Source organism: Ambystoma mexicanum, chromosome 12, assembly GCF_040938575.1.
Source record: "Ambystoma mexicanum isolate Mex_15411 chromosome 12, UKY_AmexF1_1, whole genome shotgun sequence".
Taxonomy (NCBI): domain Eukaryota; kingdom Metazoa; phylum Chordata; class Amphibia; order Caudata; family Ambystomatidae; genus Ambystoma; species Ambystoma mexicanum.
The window spans coordinates 758,644,326-758,663,597 of NC_090936.1; positions in this window are offsets into that span (position 1 = coordinate 758,644,326).

The following is a 19,272-nucleotide window of genomic DNA, read 5'->3' on the forward strand; positions in this document are numbered from 1 at the left end:
CGTTAAAACAACACATTATTTTGACATTTCATCTGCCGCATTTTGCACTGCTTGTTTAAGGGTAAGTTATCAGTTACTGAGCAGTGTTAGTTGACTGTTAATTAGGTTAATAGGTTTATACTGTGGAAGTTGGACAGATGATCTATTCACCATAAAGTGGATCATTCTAAAGTGTGCCTAATGTGCATTTCTATTTGCTGTCTGTATTTTGCATTCAGTTTACTGCCTCCTCTGAACATAATGTCATGTCCCATGTTACTGCCTTTCATATATAGTATCACTACATCTCCCTATCTCTCGCTACACATCTCATCCAGAATTCCCTCCTTTCTCCAGCATGGGGTCTGGCATGGATTCACATGCTCATGAATATTCCCCGTCGTCAGGCTGGGAATCCTCGGTAAAGAAAAAACCAGTATCAGTTTCGTTTCTGATCTGTCTTTCGTAGTAATAACCAATCACTGGTCTCTGCGTCATACTGACCACAGCCAATGACTGCCCTCTACCTAAGCACCGCCTCCGGCAGCCATCTTCAGATTTTTACCGCACGTTCATGTGTTGGGATCCTCGTGCTATTGCTCTCGAGCGTTAGTGCTATTTTTTTCGCTTTTTCACAAAAAAACTTCGATTCTTTCGGTCAAAAGAGCCTCAAGCTCCACCGATCCTACATCCGATCAACGGGGACCCGTGTCGGATTCGTCTGTGCCCCTCAAGGGTGAAGATTTCGTCGAGCTACACTTCGGAGGACTCCAGAAGCTTCTCAGGCCCGGCTCAGAGATGGCCCAGGAGAAGGGAAGCTCGACGCCCGGAAAGCTGTTCAGGGTCTGCCCTGGATGCCAGCTGCAGAACGTCTTTAAGGAGGACGAACACTCTTTCTGCCTTTACTGCCTTCATGAGGACAAAACGCACGTGGAGAAGGACTGTGCGTTTTGCGGCAACATGTCGGAACGGACCATGAAGGACCGTCATCAACGCCTCGCCAACTGGCTGGAGGGTAAGAGCCCGTCTGGCGAGAAGAAGAAGAAATCCGAGCGGTCTTCTAAGACCTTTGAGGGCGCCCCGGCGACGGGGGCCCAACATAAGGCCAAGCACCGCGAGTCCGCTGGCACCGGGAGCGCCGAACGGTCGGGCTCTACGGGCACCAGGCAGGGCGCACCCTCCCCGGCACCATCAACCACGAGCCAACGCTCTGGGTCGAGTAAGAGGAAGTCCGACCACCCGGCGAAGCTCCTGGAGAGGCCCCGGTCGAGCTCTAAGGCAGAGGAGGAGCGTGGCAGTGCCCCTCCCTCAAGGATAAGGCGGTGAGCGCACCTAAGGTGGTGAAGGCCTTGATCCATCCGACCAAGCCCTCTATCGAAACGGTCGCGGCGGCCCTGGCTCAGCCTGTGGAGGCTGCACCAGTGGTGGCGACCTCAGGGCCCAGAATCTCCCTGCCTCCTCGGAGGGAGTCTTCTTTTGTGCCCATCGATAGGACCCCCGTGAAACCCTCCGTGGGGAAGAAGAAGGGGGGGCAGGGCGTCGTCGTAGATTCGGCCTCAACCTCAGAAGAGGAGCTGATCGAGGTCTTAAGCCACGGCCTAGGCGTGGAACAAGGCCAGCCCGTCGGAATGGACCCCGACGCAGGTGACGACGACAACATCGTCGAGGGTTCCGACGGGGCCCCTGCTCGCCCGTCGGATTCCCCTCTGCCAGCGCCGCAAGACAACTCGGCGGCCATTTTGTTGGCCATACAGTCCTTATGCTCCGAGATAAGGACGAGGCTACCGTTACCGACGGAGGAACCTCTCCCGTAGGGGGATCCAGAACCGGGACCTTCTGGTGTTCCCCCTACCAAGAAAAGAAGGATCCATCCACCACCTCCTTTTCAACCGTCGCGCCCCGTCCAACCCTCCTCCCCGTCCACCCGAGGGGATGATACAGGGACGGACACGGCAGCGACGGGGACGGACGACGAGGCATACGACGAGGATATTCCGTCGTCGCCTCCCACCAGGGCTTCTCCGCCCGACGAGATCGGATCTTTCCATTCCATGATCTCCAGGGCTTCCGAGCTTTTCCAACTCTGCCCTGAGGAGAAGAAAAAGGAAGGCTTCCTTTATCAGCGGCGCGAGGCCAAGAGGAAGACGGTCCTCGCAGTGCCTCTGTTGGACGACATTTGGGATGAGGGCCTTTCCCTCCTCAAGAACCCTTCCACGACGCCAGCTAGAAGAGACCGGTACGAGAAAAAGTACCGGGTCCCTGACACGGCCCCCCTATGCCTCCGGGCGCAGCCTACCCCGGATTCCGTCGTCTCCGCGGCAGCCAGGAAGAAAGCGGGGGGGGGTGCGGCCTCCACATCGACTTCCCCGCCGGACGGCGAGGGAAAGAAATTGGATGCTATGGGACGTAGAGTCATCTCGTCGGCAGCGACGACGATTAAAGCGGCCAACGCCTTGGCTATCGTGGCCCGCTACGACAGTGAGCTCTGGTACAAGATAGCTCCCCTGCTGGATTTTCTGCCGGACGACAAGAGGGCGGAGGCCCTGGAGATCCTGCAGGAAGGTGAGGTGGCCTCGGACCACGCCATCACCGTGGCGACGGACATCGCCGACACTGGGTTCCGCCAGCTGGGCAACGGCGTTTGCCTTCGACGTCGTGGATGGCTCAAAGCTACGGACTTCCGGCAGGACGTCCAGACCAGAGTCCTGGACATGCCCTTCGACGGGAACAACCTGTTTGGCAAGACAGTGGACGATTCCCTTCAGGCCATCAAGACGGATACTGAGACGGCCCGGGCCCTTGGAGTCCTGCAGCAACGACGGATGCCCTTTCGGAGCGGCGGAGGCAAGGGCGCCTCCAAAGGTTCCGGCGGCGGTTTCGCTTCCTACCGTCAAGCGGCCCGCTCGTCGTTGCAAGAGGCCTACAGAGGACGAGGCAAGTCTGGCGGACCCCGCCGTCGTCGCCAAGGAGGTCAAGGCGGCAAGGCCGCGTCCAAGCAGGATTGAACCGGCCGTGGGGTCGGGCCCCCACCGAAGCACCCCGGTGGGAGGCCGGCTGGCGGGCTTCGTCAGCGCGTGGGAGTCCATCTCCACCGACCGTTGGGTGCTGGACGCCCTGGCCCGGGGCCACGCGCTCGAGTTTCAAAGAAGGTGCCCGCGCGTCCCCCCCGTGGCCAGGAAAGAACTTCACGTCCCTCAACTTCTCCTGGAGGTAAAGGCGATGCTCAGAAAGGGCGCCATCGAACTCGTCCCAAAGAGGCTTCGGGGCTCCGGAGTCTACTCGAGATACTTCCTCGTGAAGAAGAAGACGGGAGGATGGCGCCCCATCCTAGACCTGCGACGTCTGAACAAGTTCATCAAGGCGCAGAAGTTCCGGATGGTCACCCTCCAGCACGTCCTGGGTCAGCTGGAGGAAGGAGACTTCCTATCGTCGTTGGATTTGGAGGATGCCTACTTCCACATTCCCATCCTAAAGGGGCACCGAAAATTCCTCAGATTCGTGGTCCAAGGGCGTCATTACCAGTTCAAAGCCCTTCCCTTCAGACTACGGTCGGCACCCAGGGTATTCACCAAGTGCCTCGCACCGGTGGCGGCGCAGCTGCGCCGCGAGGGGATTCACGTCTACCCCTACCTGGACGACTGGCTCATCCGCGCCAAGACGAGGGAGCTCGCCGTGGTCCACACGGCAAGGACCGTCCAACTCCTCACGGACCTGGGATTCTCCGTGAACTACGCCAAATCCCACCTGGTGCCCGCGCAAGTCGCACTGTTTCTGGGAGCGAGGCTCGACACAGTGTCCCGTCTGGCCTCCCCGTCGGAGGAGAGGACCAGGACCATCTTGGGCAAGGTGCAACGGATGTTGGTGGCCGACGCGGCCAAAGTGAGGTCCATCAAGTCCCTCCTCGGGATGATGTCTTCCTGCATCTACCTCATTCCCATGTGCAGGCTCCGGATGCGCCCGTTGCAAGAATTCCTGGATGCGCGCTGGATCCAGACGACGGGCAGCTTCGAGGAAAGGATCAAGCTCGACGAGAGTTTCCGACGAGCGATACGGTGGTGGGGCACCCGCGCGCATCTGACGGCGGGCATGGACTTCCAGACCCCGGCCCACCAGGAGACTGTGACCACGGATGCCTCCCTGGAAGGGTGGGGAGCGCACACCGAAAATCTGCACGCAAGGGGACTCTGGCTCCCGACGGAGAAGTCCCTGCATATCAACGTCCTGGAGCTCCGTGCAGTGTTTTGGGCCCTCAGGTCCTTCCTTCCGTCCCTCAAGGGCAAGGTGGTGAGGATCTTCACCGACAACACCACCACCATGTTTTACATCAGGAAACAGGGCGGAACCAGGTCCCCAGCGCTGTCCAAGGAGGCGCAGGACCTGTGGCATTGGGCCGTCGCCCAAGGGATTTTTCTGGTGCCATTTCATCTGGCAGGGATAAAAAACACCGTCGCCGACTCACCCAGCAGGGAGCTGCGCTCGTGCCACGAGTGGGAACTACGGCAGGATCTGGTGGATCGCCTCTTCCGACGGTGGGGCACACCCCAGATCGACCTGTTCGCGACGGCGACGAACACCAAGTGCCGGAGGTTCGCCAGCAGGTTTCCCCAGACGAGGAGCATGGGCGATGCTTTCTCGTTCCCCTGGGAGGGCCTGTTCCTCTACGCGTTCCCTCCCTTGCCTCTGCTAATCCGGCTCGTCAACCAGCTCAAGAGGTCACGGTGCAGGATGATCCTCGTCGCACCTGCGTGGCCGAGGCAGATATGGTTCCCGGACCTTCTGGACTTGTCAGCGTCCCCGCCGATCAAGCTGCCGGCGGACGCGGATCTACTCTCCAGGGTAGGAGGCGCCATCCTCCACCACGACCCGAAGTCGCTGAACTTGCAGGCCTGGCTCCTGCAGCGCTAGAGTTTGGAGGATACGACATACCGGCCGATTGCAGAGAGGTTCTTGCAAAGGCCAGGGCGTCCTCGACTCTTAAATGCTACGGACACAAATGGAAGAGGTTCTCTGTCTGGTGCCACGCACAGAAGATTAACCCTCTATGGATTACGGCTCCCCAAGTACTGCCGTACCTGCTGACGCTGGCCAAGGCTGGTCTGGCACACGCGTCCATCAAGATTCATCTTGCTGCGATCTCCCGATACACCAGAACCACGGGGCGGACGTCCTTGTGGTCTCATCGTCTGGTGAAAGAGTTCATGAAGGGACTGTTCAGATCGTTCCCGCCGGTGAAGGCTCCGGCCCCGGCGTGGGAGCTCAACGTGGTGCTGACCAAGCTCATGGGACCTCCGTTCGAGCCTCTGCACTCGGCCCCGTTGAAGTTTCTATCGTGGAAAACAGCTTTTCTTGTGGCCATCACCTCCGCACGATGAGTGGGGGAGATCCAGGCCCTTTCCTGCAAGGCCCCGTACTTGACTTTCCACGACACGAGGGTAGTGCTCAGGACGCACCCCTCCTTCATGCCCAAGGTACCGTCGGACTTCCATCTCAACGAACCCTTGGTGTTGCCTGTGTTCTTCCCGTCGCCTTCGTCGCCGGCTGAGAGGACTTTGAACTCGCTGGATGTAGCTAGAGCGCTGAAGTTCTACGTGGACCGCACGAAGGGTTTTCGGAAGACGTCACAACTCTTTGTGAACTTTGGACCTGTCAATCAGGGGAAGGCTCTCTCGAAGGCTTCCATCTCCAGATGGCTCTCCGGCTGTATCATGTACTGTCACCGGTTGGCAAACCGACCGCTGCCTGGCCGTCCGAGAGCCCATTCCACCAGAGCGATCGCAGCTACCACGGCGTTCCTATCTGGGGTGCCCCTGCTGGACATATGCAGGGCTGCTACGTGGAGGTCGACGCACACCTTCACGAAATTCTACTGCGTCGACCGGGATTCCAGGGAGGAGTCCAGGGTCGGCCAAGCAGTGCTGCGCAACCTGTTCGCCTGAGGTGGGCCTGGTGAGGAGGTAAGATGCTTAATGTTGAGTTGATGTGATGCTTAATGTTGAGCCTTTGCCACCTCCCGTGGTTGTGCATGTGTGTACTGCTATGTATTCTTTATTCATGAGCATGTGAATCCATGCCAGACCCCATGCTGGAGAAGGAACAAGTTACTTACCTGTAACTGTTGTTCTCCAGCATGGGTCTGGCATGGATTCACATGCGAACCCTCCCGCCTACCCCTCTGCGGCTCTTCACTTGGTCATACTGCCACTTCACGTGCTTCCAAATCTGAAGATGGCTGCCGGAGGCGGTGCTTAGGTAGAGGGCAGTCATTGGCTGTGGTCAGTATGACGCAGAGACCAGTGATTGGTTATTACTACGAAAGACAGATCAGAAACGAAACTGATACTGGTTTTTTCTTTACCGAGGATTCCCAGCCTGACGACGGGGAATATTCATGAGCATGTGAATCCATGCCAGACCCATGCTGGAGAACAACAGTTACAGGTAAGTAACTTGTTCCTTTTCTCATGCTGGGATCGCCTGAGATATCACTGCAGGAGAAACAAAACAGCCTTTCAAAACTGACATCTTATTTAAAAAAAAATATGCGTATTCCCACTTGAAGTGTCCATATTCAAAATAACTGTAATGTACATATTAAAAATAAACACCATATGCATTAAATCACAGGCGTGTCACCTATGTACATATTCCAGCTTCATGGAACAAGCAACCTTTCCAACCATATATCCCTTAATGTTGTTTCAACACCAATAAATAGCATATATTTGTCAGCAATTCATTTTTTTAAACAAAAAAAAAACAAATTCTCATTATCTATTGTCAATAGTCCAATCTCCATGTTGGTGGAACACAGCACCGCAATATGCTACATAAGCAAAAAATGGAAAATAAAATGAAAGTGAAAATTATGTCATTTTTAGTTCCTGGTACTCAGACTATACAGGACCACGCCTCCGGAATGTCCTGTCCATTAGTCTTTGCACTAGCACCGCACACAATGCTGTCATCAGCAGAACTCCTCCAGTACGGCACTGCATGGAATCTCATCCAAAGGAGTCATCTCTATGTCATCTCGGGCTCTGTATCTTCACTCCTTTCTCTCGGTCCGGGGCTTTCCGGGGCATCTGATTCCGTGGCATTCTCTAAGGGTCCAGCACTCCAAGAATTCGGCCCTACAGGGCAAGGAATTTGTCATCTAAAGTAAAAGAGATAAAACAAATGAAGTACCTAACATAACAACATTTTCTATTCTATCCCTCTTCTGCTGCAATGCCTGAAAATAAAATCGGAATATTGTTATTCTGGTGACTGCCTGGATACCGATCTGTCACACCGGAACACCTGAAAACGAATCCATCATTATATAAAACAAAACAAACATCACACATCATGCAACTAAAATAATTTTAAAAATACACGCCTCCCCCCATTATATTTCTTCATCTCAAAACCGCTTATCATTTCCCATTTACACCAATGGTTCCCTTGACTCTCCCAATTCTCCACACATATTATTTTTTCTCATTAGCCTCAACCTGCTCAGGCCTTCTCACCTCATGCCTCGGGTGGAAAGGCTTGATTTGATTTACATGGACAAACTGTTCCACTGTCATTTCACCCACCTTTTTAACTGTTCTGTATAGCACAGGGGACACCTTGTCTATTATTTCAAATGGATCTTGCCATGCTGCAAGAAACTTAGAGTGTTTATGTTTCTTTTTCCCAAAATGGAACTTGTAGACCTTATCACCCACTTTGTACTCACTTATAGATGTCTTCCTATCATAATATATTTTTGCACTATCAGCGGCCCTCTCTCGGTTTCGCTGCACAAATGCAAATGCATGTTGTAAGTGCTTCCTCAATTCTTCCACATGTTCATAAATCGTGGAGGCATTCACAAGTGTTTTCTCCTGCATCCTGTACAGTAAATGTTGTGGCAACACTGTCTTTCTCCCTGTCAGTATTTCATGAGGACTGAGATTTGGTGATTTAGCGGGGGTCGATTTAATGGCCAAATAGAGCGTGCCACAGCTACAAATGTCTTTAGTCAAGCCAGGTAGTTCAGCTAGTGTCCAAATAAAAGGTGCACATGGATAAAGAAACAGCAAGCGGTCTGGTTGAGTCTTGATATCAAAATGTATTGAATACAAACAATGTACAAAAAAGGGGAAGAGAATAATTGTCCTGGAAAAAAATAAATAATAAAATAACGTAACCTAACACTAATGAACTGTGTACATGAGTCAGCGGGCTAGTCCATTGAGAGCTCCAACTATACCTCAGCCAAGACAGATTTTCCCTGCACCTCAGCCGCTTGCAGGCAGGCCTCTGTTGTTGCCTGCAAGCGGCTTGAAGGACTTATGTCATCTGAGATTCTATCTCCTGCACTGGGCTGCAAGAAACCCCAGGATGTCAGCCTGCACACTCACCAAACTATCTACCACTTTGGCCCCGGCCTGACTATTGCTGCATCACATGCCTGGTGCCTCTCCCCCTCCTGCTGCCTTAGAAAGTGCACCTGGGTCGACAACAGGGCCTGCATGCGCAGCCGTGTATCCTACCTCACTCGCACCATGGGTGTGCCTGCTTGCCTCCTCCTACTGGCATTGCTCTCCAGGATTTGACTCTTCACTGTCACCATCTTCTGCTGCCTGCATTGCATGTGCCACAGAGGTACTCTGTCTGACTGAATGATAGTCTGCATCAGTGGAGTACAGCACCTGCAGTGGCCTCAAGTGCCAGATGTTCCTCCGCTGCCTGTTCCCATGTAGACTCCTGGGCAGGCTCAGTGACCACCTCATGTGCCATCGAATGGGCTTCCAACTCTACCTGGAGACAGACATATCCAGACTGGGTGATGGTGGGATAGGTGGTGCGCAGGAGGCAGTGGTGGTTGCTGGCATGAAGGCCTCAGTGGAGGATGACTGGAACACAGATGAGGAGGAGGAGGGTGCCATTTAAGTGCCCAGTCCCGAGCGATCAGCAGAAAGAATTGATGCTGCCAGTTGTGACATGAGGTGGCCCATCTGCACATGATGGTCTACAAGCAGCTCACAGGATACTTGCGCAGCATCACGCAAATAAGCCTGCCTCCTTGAGCAGGGCAGCACCTCATCCCAGATAGTCAAATCAGCTGGAAGTACGGCCTCTGTCTGGGTGGAGGCATCACTGAAGGTTGGCAGTGCTGCACCCGATGGCCTTGGGAACAAGGTTGTGCTGACCCTCCACAGTGGACTACACATCCTTCTATCTCAAGGCCAGGCGTGCAGTGTGTCCCCACGGAACCCCACGTGACACCTGTGTGGCAACGTCATCACCACCCTGTCCCACAGCTGGCGAGGTGTCCATCACAATAATGGAATGCTGGGACACACCCTCAGCAGCATTGCCAGATGTATGGGATGCTCCCCCAGCCATATCATGCTTAGAAGAGGTGGCGCCAACTTGGCATGGTGGGGGACTGCGCCTTTGTCTGGAGTCCATGTCCCTGGCTTTCTGCTCCATGGCACAAATTATTACCTCTTCACCAGCTGCAGCAACTGTGGAAAGAGGAACAAAGAACATAGGCATCAATCAACAGTGCCAATGCATATATAGTCACCACAATAGTAACAGTAACATGCAGTCAGCATGAGTCAATCAGCAACTGCCACAACGAGACAGTAGTGTGAAGATCAGAGGAAGGGGCCTTTGCGTATGTGCTGCAGGCAGCACTGCTACGCATTTAACTATGTATATGATGTGCACTCGCTTGTGTGCATGGTAGCAGAGACATTTAGGGGTTGCAACATGCATTTCCTGTCATGTGCGGAGATGGATATATTTAAAGGGTGCAGCATGAATTTCCTATTGTGCGTGGAGATTGAGATTGTTCGGGTGTGCAATGTGCATTTCCTGTCCTGTGCAGGGATGGGGATTGTTAGGATATGCAACGTGCATTTCACAGAGCTGGGTATTTTTTGGGGTGCCATGCAGATTTTGCACCCAGATTTACGGGATGCTTGACCTAATCAGACGATGTGTGGGAGGGATCCACGGACAGGGAGTGGACAAGGATGGGGAAGAGGGCAGAAGTGTGACCCTCTACCACCAATGTCCACTAAGGTAAAGAAGGCCCAGCCTGCAGAGCAGGAACAGGCAGCACATCACAAAGAGGCACATGTCAAGAAAAAGGGGCCAACAAGGAAGAAGCACTTTTTAGATGAGAAGCTAAGAATCCTCACCGATTATGTGAAGAGCACTGGGTCGACCTGCAAACCTTGTCTCACCCTACCCTTCCCCTGACCCAGGGGTAGAGAATGGTGCAGGAGGCAACAAACCACATCAATACCTGTGGTGTGGAGAGGCTCACTGCGGAAGAGATACACAAGAGGATGAGGGACCTCATGCACTAGACAAAGGAGAATCTTGGCAGCAATGTGTCCTCTGCCCAGGCACGTGGATGAGATTACTCCATTTGAAGGGGTCACCACTGGACTCATAAGCAATGAGCAGGTGGTTGGCACAGAAGGTATGGACACCTATGCACACCACATCAGGTGAGTGCCATGTGTGCATGTTGTATGTGCTTCCACCTTTTGCATGATATGCTATCGAATGGTATGTTACAGTTGGCTGGGGTCCTCCTCAGCCATCCATGGGTATTGCAGTAATACTCCTATGGTCACTTGCATCACATGCCATGCATTCAGGAGGTGGATGCTTGGTGTCTGTGTGCAGTTGACATTAATCACACACAACACATCACTGTATATAGATTTCTACTGCTATGCCAATATATCTTTATGTGACATTGACATGCAAGACACGTCACATTGGACATGCCCACAGTGTCATGCTTGTGGATAGTGCATTGCAAACACAAATCGTGACTCACACAGTATTACACCAAGGTGTGAATGATGTCAGAGCCATCCATCACTGGATGAGCGACAATGTCAGTGTAAAGACAGATGTGGGTGTGTTCCAGACAGGAGTTGCAGTGGCTGCCCAAGAGATGTTTGAGTGATGTTCATTCCACATTTGGGGGGTCAATGGTTCAGTCGTCATGCAAGTTCCCTCTGGTCATGTCCAAATCACACTTTCCTAACACATGGTTGAGCGTGGCTAACCATATATTGGACCGAAGGCAATGTGGTGAAGGTGGTGATCGGGATAATGTCAACAGATATGCCTGCATGCAGGTTTGGTCAGCAGATGTAGAGGTGAAATGTCCACATGTTGCAAGTTGACAAGGTTGATGTAGAGCAGGGGCTCAGCAATGATGCATGGTCCTCTAGCTGTCTGCTGGTGAGACTTCCACTCTCATACATTTCTGTATGTATGTATGTTCTCCTACTCCTCCAAAGCATGACATGTCTCAGGGTCTAATATGCAACGACATGATTGTAATGGTCATCCAATGTCAGTCACCTGTGTGTTTCAAGTCACATATTTCTCAGTTCCATTGCGTGGTGTATGTGTTGCTGGCTCTATTGTGCCTGTATGCATTGTAACTCACATAGGAATGTGTTAGGGAGATTATTCATTTAATGCCAAGTCCCCTCTACCTGTGAGACCCCCAGCACTTTTTGCCGGACTCCTGGCTCTTTTTGTCTCTTCTCCTGAATGAGAGCTCCCCCTACGCCCCCATTCATTTTATTGCTCTGACTATGGGAATCCTTGTTGATTATGATTTTACTTTATTTTATGAAGTCAGGCTTTCCTGCTTATTTTCAAAGGCATCTGTAATTTACCTTTGCAGCACACATCACTTTTCTGCAGTGCTGGCTGCTTATAGCCCTTTGGACTTTTCTTTTGATCATCTTGTATTTTTCTTGAGAGAACTACTGTTCCCAAGGATTGGGGGATACTTTTTATCCTTCTTACATTTTAAGTGTAGTGCTGAGCGGGTACACTGTATCCCTTTTCTAACTGCCCCTGTAACTTTTCTGTCACAGTGACAAGCATATCTGAACGACTGGTGGCACTGGACGTGTTCCACCAACTGTATTATATTTTTCCTAACCTGGCTGTGTTCACAGATGCAGTAATTCATTGAAGGGTCATCATTGGCGAGAAATTGTGGTGGTATTCTTATTTTGACATTTCTAATAATCTTGTCCTTTCTTGGCCTTTCGTCTGCAGTGCTGGGTGGGGAGGTCCTGGTTTGCCTTTTGTCTTTGGCGGGAATCCTTTGTGAAGCCAGCCAAGGCCCCATTGTGTCTGCGAGAACAGGAAGCAAGGGAGGAGTCTGAAACTCCTCTTCTCTGTCTTCTGGCATGCCTGCCTGGAACCAGTTCCAATTAGGATATTTGCTGTCCTGCAAGGACAGCCAACCTCCAAAGTGTTAATGCAACATGAGTGTTGATTGGCTGGGTTCCTGGATACAAGTTGAGGATTCTGATGGTGAAGAAAAGTCAAAAGAACTGGACGAGAACCGTTCTTCACTGGTGTCTCTGAAAAGGCAACAAAACCACAGATCTGCTTTTGAGCATGACACATCCTTTGCTGGGAGTCCCCTCTGTTGACTTCTGCTGAAGAATCCCTTCCAGAGCCCCTCCTTTTGTCACCATGACCAAAGAACAGTAGACCAGGTCTACAGCTGCTACATCATGAAGTTGTCAGGCTTTTTCATCTTCATCACTTCTCCGGTAATGTGGAACTCAAGGTAATACTCACCTAGATTAATTCTATCGCACATTTTTTGCTGGAGTGCTGATTCCGTTGTTTGTGTGTTTGCTCAGACATGTTTTTCCAGGCCTAATGTGTGTGTGCATACAAGGAGATTTTCCCGAGGTCCCTGAACCCTTTTCGACCATAAGAAGCTTGATACTTACTTATACTTGAAGAATCCTTTGGAACTTCGCCTTTTCTGCAACTGTGCCTTACCTGCTTTCCTTCCAATCTGACTTTGAAGAACTCATACCTAGATAGGGATAGACTGCTAAAGCCTTAAGGCCTCTGAAAAGAATTATACGTCTTGAAAATTGCTTACCCGCTATTGTTGGGGTTGTGCATACATTTTACATTGTGGTTTACTTACATGAATCATTATATTGGTTTTCTATTGTGTTGATTTGCTTTGAAATAGTACTTACCTATCTGAAGATTTAACTTTGCCTTGTGTATATCTCTAAGTGTCTAAGTGTTTCATCTCCCTCCTAAAATAAGCCTGGCTGCTCAGCCATTCTACCAAATCCTTGAGTGATACAGACTTATACTAGAGGTTGGGGCACTGTATAACAAGGAAAATGTTTTGTAAAGTCCTACCATAAGTGGACTTTAGAAAAACTCCCTAATAGCATGTTCTGCAAGGTAGTCATGCCTATTTATATTGTTGTCTGTTTTTGGGCAGGTGATAACGGAGAAGGTGAGAAGAAGGAGTAAGAGGAGGAGGAGAATGAGGCACAACCATCCACCAGTACAGCCTGGAGTGCTGTGCCCGATGAGAATACCCACGTGCTGCAAGGCATCATCAGCAGGCCTGTCGACTCATCCGATGATACTTCCAAATCTGATGTGGAGGGCATACTGAGGGACATGGTGGAGGATCCGACAAGAGTAGTCTGTATGCCATGGGGCTCTGTGAGTTCCTTGAGGCTGCTGAGTGTGAGAGCCAGGAAAACCAGGGCCTGGCAGTGGGAAGCCATGCGTTAATGGTGGATTCAGTGTCTGCAAGATAGCCTTCACCCATCATGGAACCAGCAGAGGAAGCTGGTTTCAATCTGAGGGTTTCAGACCGCCAGCTAATGAAAATGCACTTACTGCAATGGGTCCGGCTTCAGCATCCCGGCTTGGTATGCCCTGCACATGTCGTGGACATTTGCCTGTCGGATACCCAGAGTGGGAGTAGCAGGGAGAGTGCTGCAGGAGATGGTCAGGGTCATCCATCACCTAGCTCATCATGTCATCTCCACAACTGCTTCACATATTAACAAACTTTGCCCATTGTACCAGGAGGGAGGAGAGGACATGCAAAAACTGAGACAGGCAATTAGTGAGGCTGGTTCAGCTCTCAGGTAATCCCTGCCGATAGGTTTTTGGCCTCCAGTGATCACCAGCAGCAGGCGATGGACACCTCGAGGGAAACTTAATGTACCCATCTCCTCCCTCCCGTGAAAGCATTACTCCTTCCTCCCCATCCCCTAATTTCTGTTACTGCACTTGTACGCTCCAAATTGTGTCAAGACCTATTAGGAATGTTATTGTTTGTCTTTCTTCCCCTTGTCATCCCTAACCTACACTTCCCCTTTTCCCCCTTTCTCCTGCCTTCTTGTTACTGCACTTGCACAATTTGAATGTCTGAAGACCTAGTAGGAACATTATTGTGTATACTGTACCTCCCCCTCCCTTGTCTTGAGGCACATTGAAACACCATTTTACTGTATAGGCACATTATAAATACCCAATAATACAAAATAAAAAAAATGAACACTGCATGTGGAGGTGTTGGCCACAAGGGAATCCCAAAGTCAAGACCTGAAAACCCAGAGTAAATGGTTGCTGGCATAGATGTTGGCTTTTAGGGAATCCTGACATCAAAACACAGAAGCTCAGAGTAAATGCCTGCAGGCCAAGACGCTGGCTTTAAAGCAATCCCGCCATCAACATACTGATACCGTGAGGCATTCTCTGAATGATGAAATGTTTGCCACAAGGGACCTCCACCAACAAGGAATGGCTTCCTTGAGACAATCTCTCAAAATGCAGTTGGAGATGTCAAGAGTGAGCATGCATTACAACTCTGTGTCCATTCACGACATACATCAACAGTACCTTGTAGCGATTGGGATTCTCATGCATGCATTCTTCTCATGAGTGGACATAGCCAATTAGGACCAGGCTTTGACACTGCGTGGTCAGACTGCACCATCTGATGACCCACAACAGCATGGTGGTCCCAGTTGAACCACGCAGGTGTGTTCTTTGGCCATGTTCACACACCCTCCATCCTCTTGCCACCACCACCTCTTCTTCATGCACCCTGGTGTCAATGAGCCTGTAGAGGAGGTCCCAGACATGGCCTGCACCCCTTCCCCTCATTTTGAGGTACCAGGAGTGTACTCGCCAAGGTATGTGATGTATGAGGAGCAAATGAACCAACAAAGAGCTGCACTGGGACTCTGCCCAGTATACATCAGAAGATCCATACCTGTTGAAGCACCCATAACCAAACAACCCTGGGCAGCACTGTACCTTATCAGAAAGCCGTACCAGCCGCTGATACAAAACGAAGGGTACCTACAGACGGTCCATGAAGAGATCCAAAGAGCCCTAATGGAAGGCCAGTGGAAATGACTCAAGGACAGACTTGTGAATGAACAAAAGCAGCTATCGAAGATAGCACGCCAGTGCGAGTAACTACGAAAATATATATAATGGACACAGAGAAGAGACGATGTTAAAATGTGAGGAAACGTTGCTACGAGACAATATGGAAGCAACCGACCTGTTAAACGTGTGTAAATAGGCTTGGAATGCAAGAAGCAAAGATATCGATACTGCTTACAATGCTTAGTAGAAGATTTGAGCGGCAAGCACCAACCATATATCTAACTCAATAAGGCACATTATACAAGTGCGACTCCATTTTGTAAAAACAGAAATGTACCCAGGCTGTCAGAGGCCTGACAGGCCAAGTTTTGTAACCCAGCCAAAGGCAAGAGAAGGAGCAGAATCGAAACTCAACAAAGAGCTGCTCATGCCTAGGAAATCAAGGTCAACCAGAGAAAGGGAGGAGAGCGTCAGCAGGTGGCGAGGCTGAAACAGAATTAAATGCACTAAAAGCTGGAAACTGAAGCAGATTCATGGTGAGCTAACACGTGACCAGCCAGGTGCGAAGAAGTACGACCGCCTGATGTCATCCAGGACCCGAGGATGCCATAACTTTTCCTGATAAGAGGCTAGACTTTCGAGACCATACCCAGCCAACTAACTGACACATAGCCCTAAGATACTGATTGATGGAAGGGAGACAGGGTGAAACTTGGGACACCAGGCACCTGGGTGTCCATTCTGCATGCCGCTAATTAAAATGGGGATTTATGTCCAGGGGTGTAACCTGCCCAATCACAATGGACCAAGTTATCTGGAGTCCTATAGATAGTAGAACTAAAAAGATGTCATACTTGTAGTGACGTCAATCACGTATGATGTAGTGGGATCGGCGTAGACGCCCACCCGATAAGAGTTATCCAATCTGCATGCCCTATTATCATAAACAGATATAGCACCTATACTTAAGTTACCATTCCTAACCAATTATATTGCATGTCGAGTTTTTGTAGAGTTAGATGTCAATGATGACGAATATTGCCTATAAGAATTGCTATTCAACTGAAGTTCGAGGAAGTCGGAGCGAGACAGGTGATCGCAATGCTGCTGATTTCCATTTGTTTCTCTGTTTGATGTACTTGTCATTAAACAGACGTCCCTTTACCAACTTACTGAGTCCTCATTATTGAGTCGTGTTGGAGTAAGTGAATCCTGCACCCCCTGTCCTCACAGGGTGCAGCTATCTTGTCTTACAAGTTCTAGATGGTGAGTGCTGACCTATGGGCCCGTCAGTAAATTCCTCTCCTTCTGAACACTTTGTAGCGTGAGGATGGTTTCGGCCATTAATTATTGATCATATAATACTAAGACACCTTAGACCGATGGCACGAAGTAACTCCGGGCCTTCGGCAAAATCACAAGTCCTTTCGCCATTCTGGCTGAGTAGACTGAGAAGCTCCCCGTGGCCAATGATAGAGTAAGTCCATAAAAAATCTGCAGTGGGTCTGAAGGAACCCGCCTTTCCAAGCATAACCCTTCTCATTCCCACGGGAAGCCAATCGGACGAAAAAACCTTAAAATGTTAAAAGGCTGGAAGAGGAAGGGGCGGTGATCCCGAAGTTCCAGAGAGGAAAAGATGTGATTGGTGAGTGAAACAACAAACTCGTTACTTTGGCAAATGTCGTGTAGGCATTAGAGCCAGTAAGGGAAAGGTAACGGTGGGTAGCGAGAAAAAATTAAATAGTCAGAAGTAGAGAAGACTGTATATATATAGGGGGTAATGAATGGAGCATAAGAGATAAAGAGTGGATACCGGGGGGACACCCGAGAGAAAAACAAGGGGTACTGGGGGGACACCCGAGAGAAAAACAAGGGGTACCGGTGGGACACCCGAGATAAAAACGTAAAGATTACCAGGGCGGCACCTGAGATAAAAACGTAAGAATTACAGGGGGGCATCTGAGATAAAAACGTAAGGATTTGCCTTATTCCTGCACTTTAATACAGCGGTCAGAAGAAACGTGAACTCAGAGCCCACAGTGGGGGGACAATTAGGCTACGGTAATGTTTAAAGACGTCATCAAGGGAGTTTGTTTAAATCCCATGACGGGGTATTAATTAGAAGGCAGTTATATGTATGACCAGCTGGTGTCTGTCTAGTCTTTCAAGTGTCTGTCACATGTGTTTTGTTTTACGTCGAATGTAAAATAATTGTATTATTGTGTGAAAGGAAATTTGGCCTTACATGATTCTGTAACTAAGAGGGAATCGCCATTTAATTGATGGGTTTTGAGTAAATTGTTGGTATAAATTTTGGCAGGAAAAGATTGGATTGGAGCTTGCGTATGTGGTGCTCGCTCATACTATTGGAAGATTAAATAACTGTAGAAATACTGTTAGTGACAAAATTAAAAATGGAGGAAGTTACCCCGCTTACGCATTTGTGCAAGCAGCTACCCAAGCATGCACCTACGCTGAAGAAGTATAGCACAGAGTGAGTTAAGGGTACCGCCCACAAAATGCTCATGCGTTGGCCACAGAATGGGTCCCTTTCTAGGGCTGTTTTACAGCATATGACGACCTTCCTACATGTCATATATACAGGCAAGAAGCTAGGGAAACTTCTTGCTGTTCTAGAATTGTTGAAGATGTTTGAAGAAACAAAGGTGGAAGAACCACCCACAGACTGGATACTAAATGTATGTACGGAGGGGGGTGAGATGCCTTCCGTGCCACCAGCCCTGCCTGAGCCAGTCATTGAAGGGAGTAAGACAGAGGGGCTTTACCCACTAAGAGAACTTAAGGCAGCCACGGGGTATAGCAACCCCGCATGTGAGTCGCCTACGTACAGTAGTGACGATAATAAGGGAAAGGAACAGGAAAACAATATCACCTCCACGGTCTCAAGGGACAAAGAGAGATGCGAAGATGAAGGAAAAGATTGGGCATGGAGTTGTGCACCTCCAGATAAGGAGAAAGAGGGAAATAAACGTAAAGGAAATGAAGGTAGAGTTGATGAGATAGCATTCGTGAAAGATGAAAGGATGGGAGGTCAGATATTACTGAAGTTGGATGGAAAAGGAAGTGATGATTTGAGGCCAAGGGAGAAGTCTGATGAGACGCAAAGGAGAGAGAGGGAGAGAGAAAGAAATGGAATTAAGGGATGAAAGGACAAGAAAGAAATATAGGCTGAGGCGAGAACAACTATATCGCGAAGAGCAATGAGTACCGCTCAGTCGCACACAATACCCAGCCTATGAAAAATACAGGCAGAACATGTTAAAGTTAGTGGAAGAAAGGAGAGTGCACGAAAGGAAAGTAAAAAAGCGGAAGATGAGGAGATTAGAAGGGCAAAGGAGCATAGAAATGAACAAATGATGGAAGTAGATAAGGCTAGAGAAGAAGCAAGGAAGCGCAAAGAAATAGACGAGGAAGTAGAACGTAAACGCAGACAAAGGGCACGGGATCTTGAATATTTGGAGCGGGAAGTCATTAAACCCAATCCTACAGTACAATGGGAAGACATAGAAGAATCCTTTCCTGCAAGCGATGCGGTACCAGGTACAAGCGGGACAAATATTGAAGATGGCTTCGACACCAGAAGCATCGGGGAAACAATTGATAAAATCTATGATGAGATGGGGCTGGAACTAATTTCCCAAGGGGGAAGGGAAGATGTGCGCTTAGAGAGCACTCAGCTATATGACACTGAGGATGTCACCCGAAGTAGTGGGAGCAGGGGACTGTCCTTAGACAGGCTGGAGATTGGGCAGAACGAAGAAGATGCAAGGAGTTGTGTAAACTGGGAGTATTCAGGATCTGACTCCGGTGGAGAAATGGAGGATGTGGCACTCGAGGAAGGGAGACAGTGCGAAAAACGGCTCCCAGGGGACCGAGGGGTACGATGGTCAGACACTAGCGGTTCCACAAGTAAGACACCGAAGTCTGCCGCACAGTCTGGCCGACAAGAAGGAACACCCCACGGTCAGAGGGGGCGTCAGCACCTACCTATGCAGACAGATCAAGGGCATTGCCAGGAAGACGGCAAGGTGGGAATGCCACCCCAGCGGTAGACAG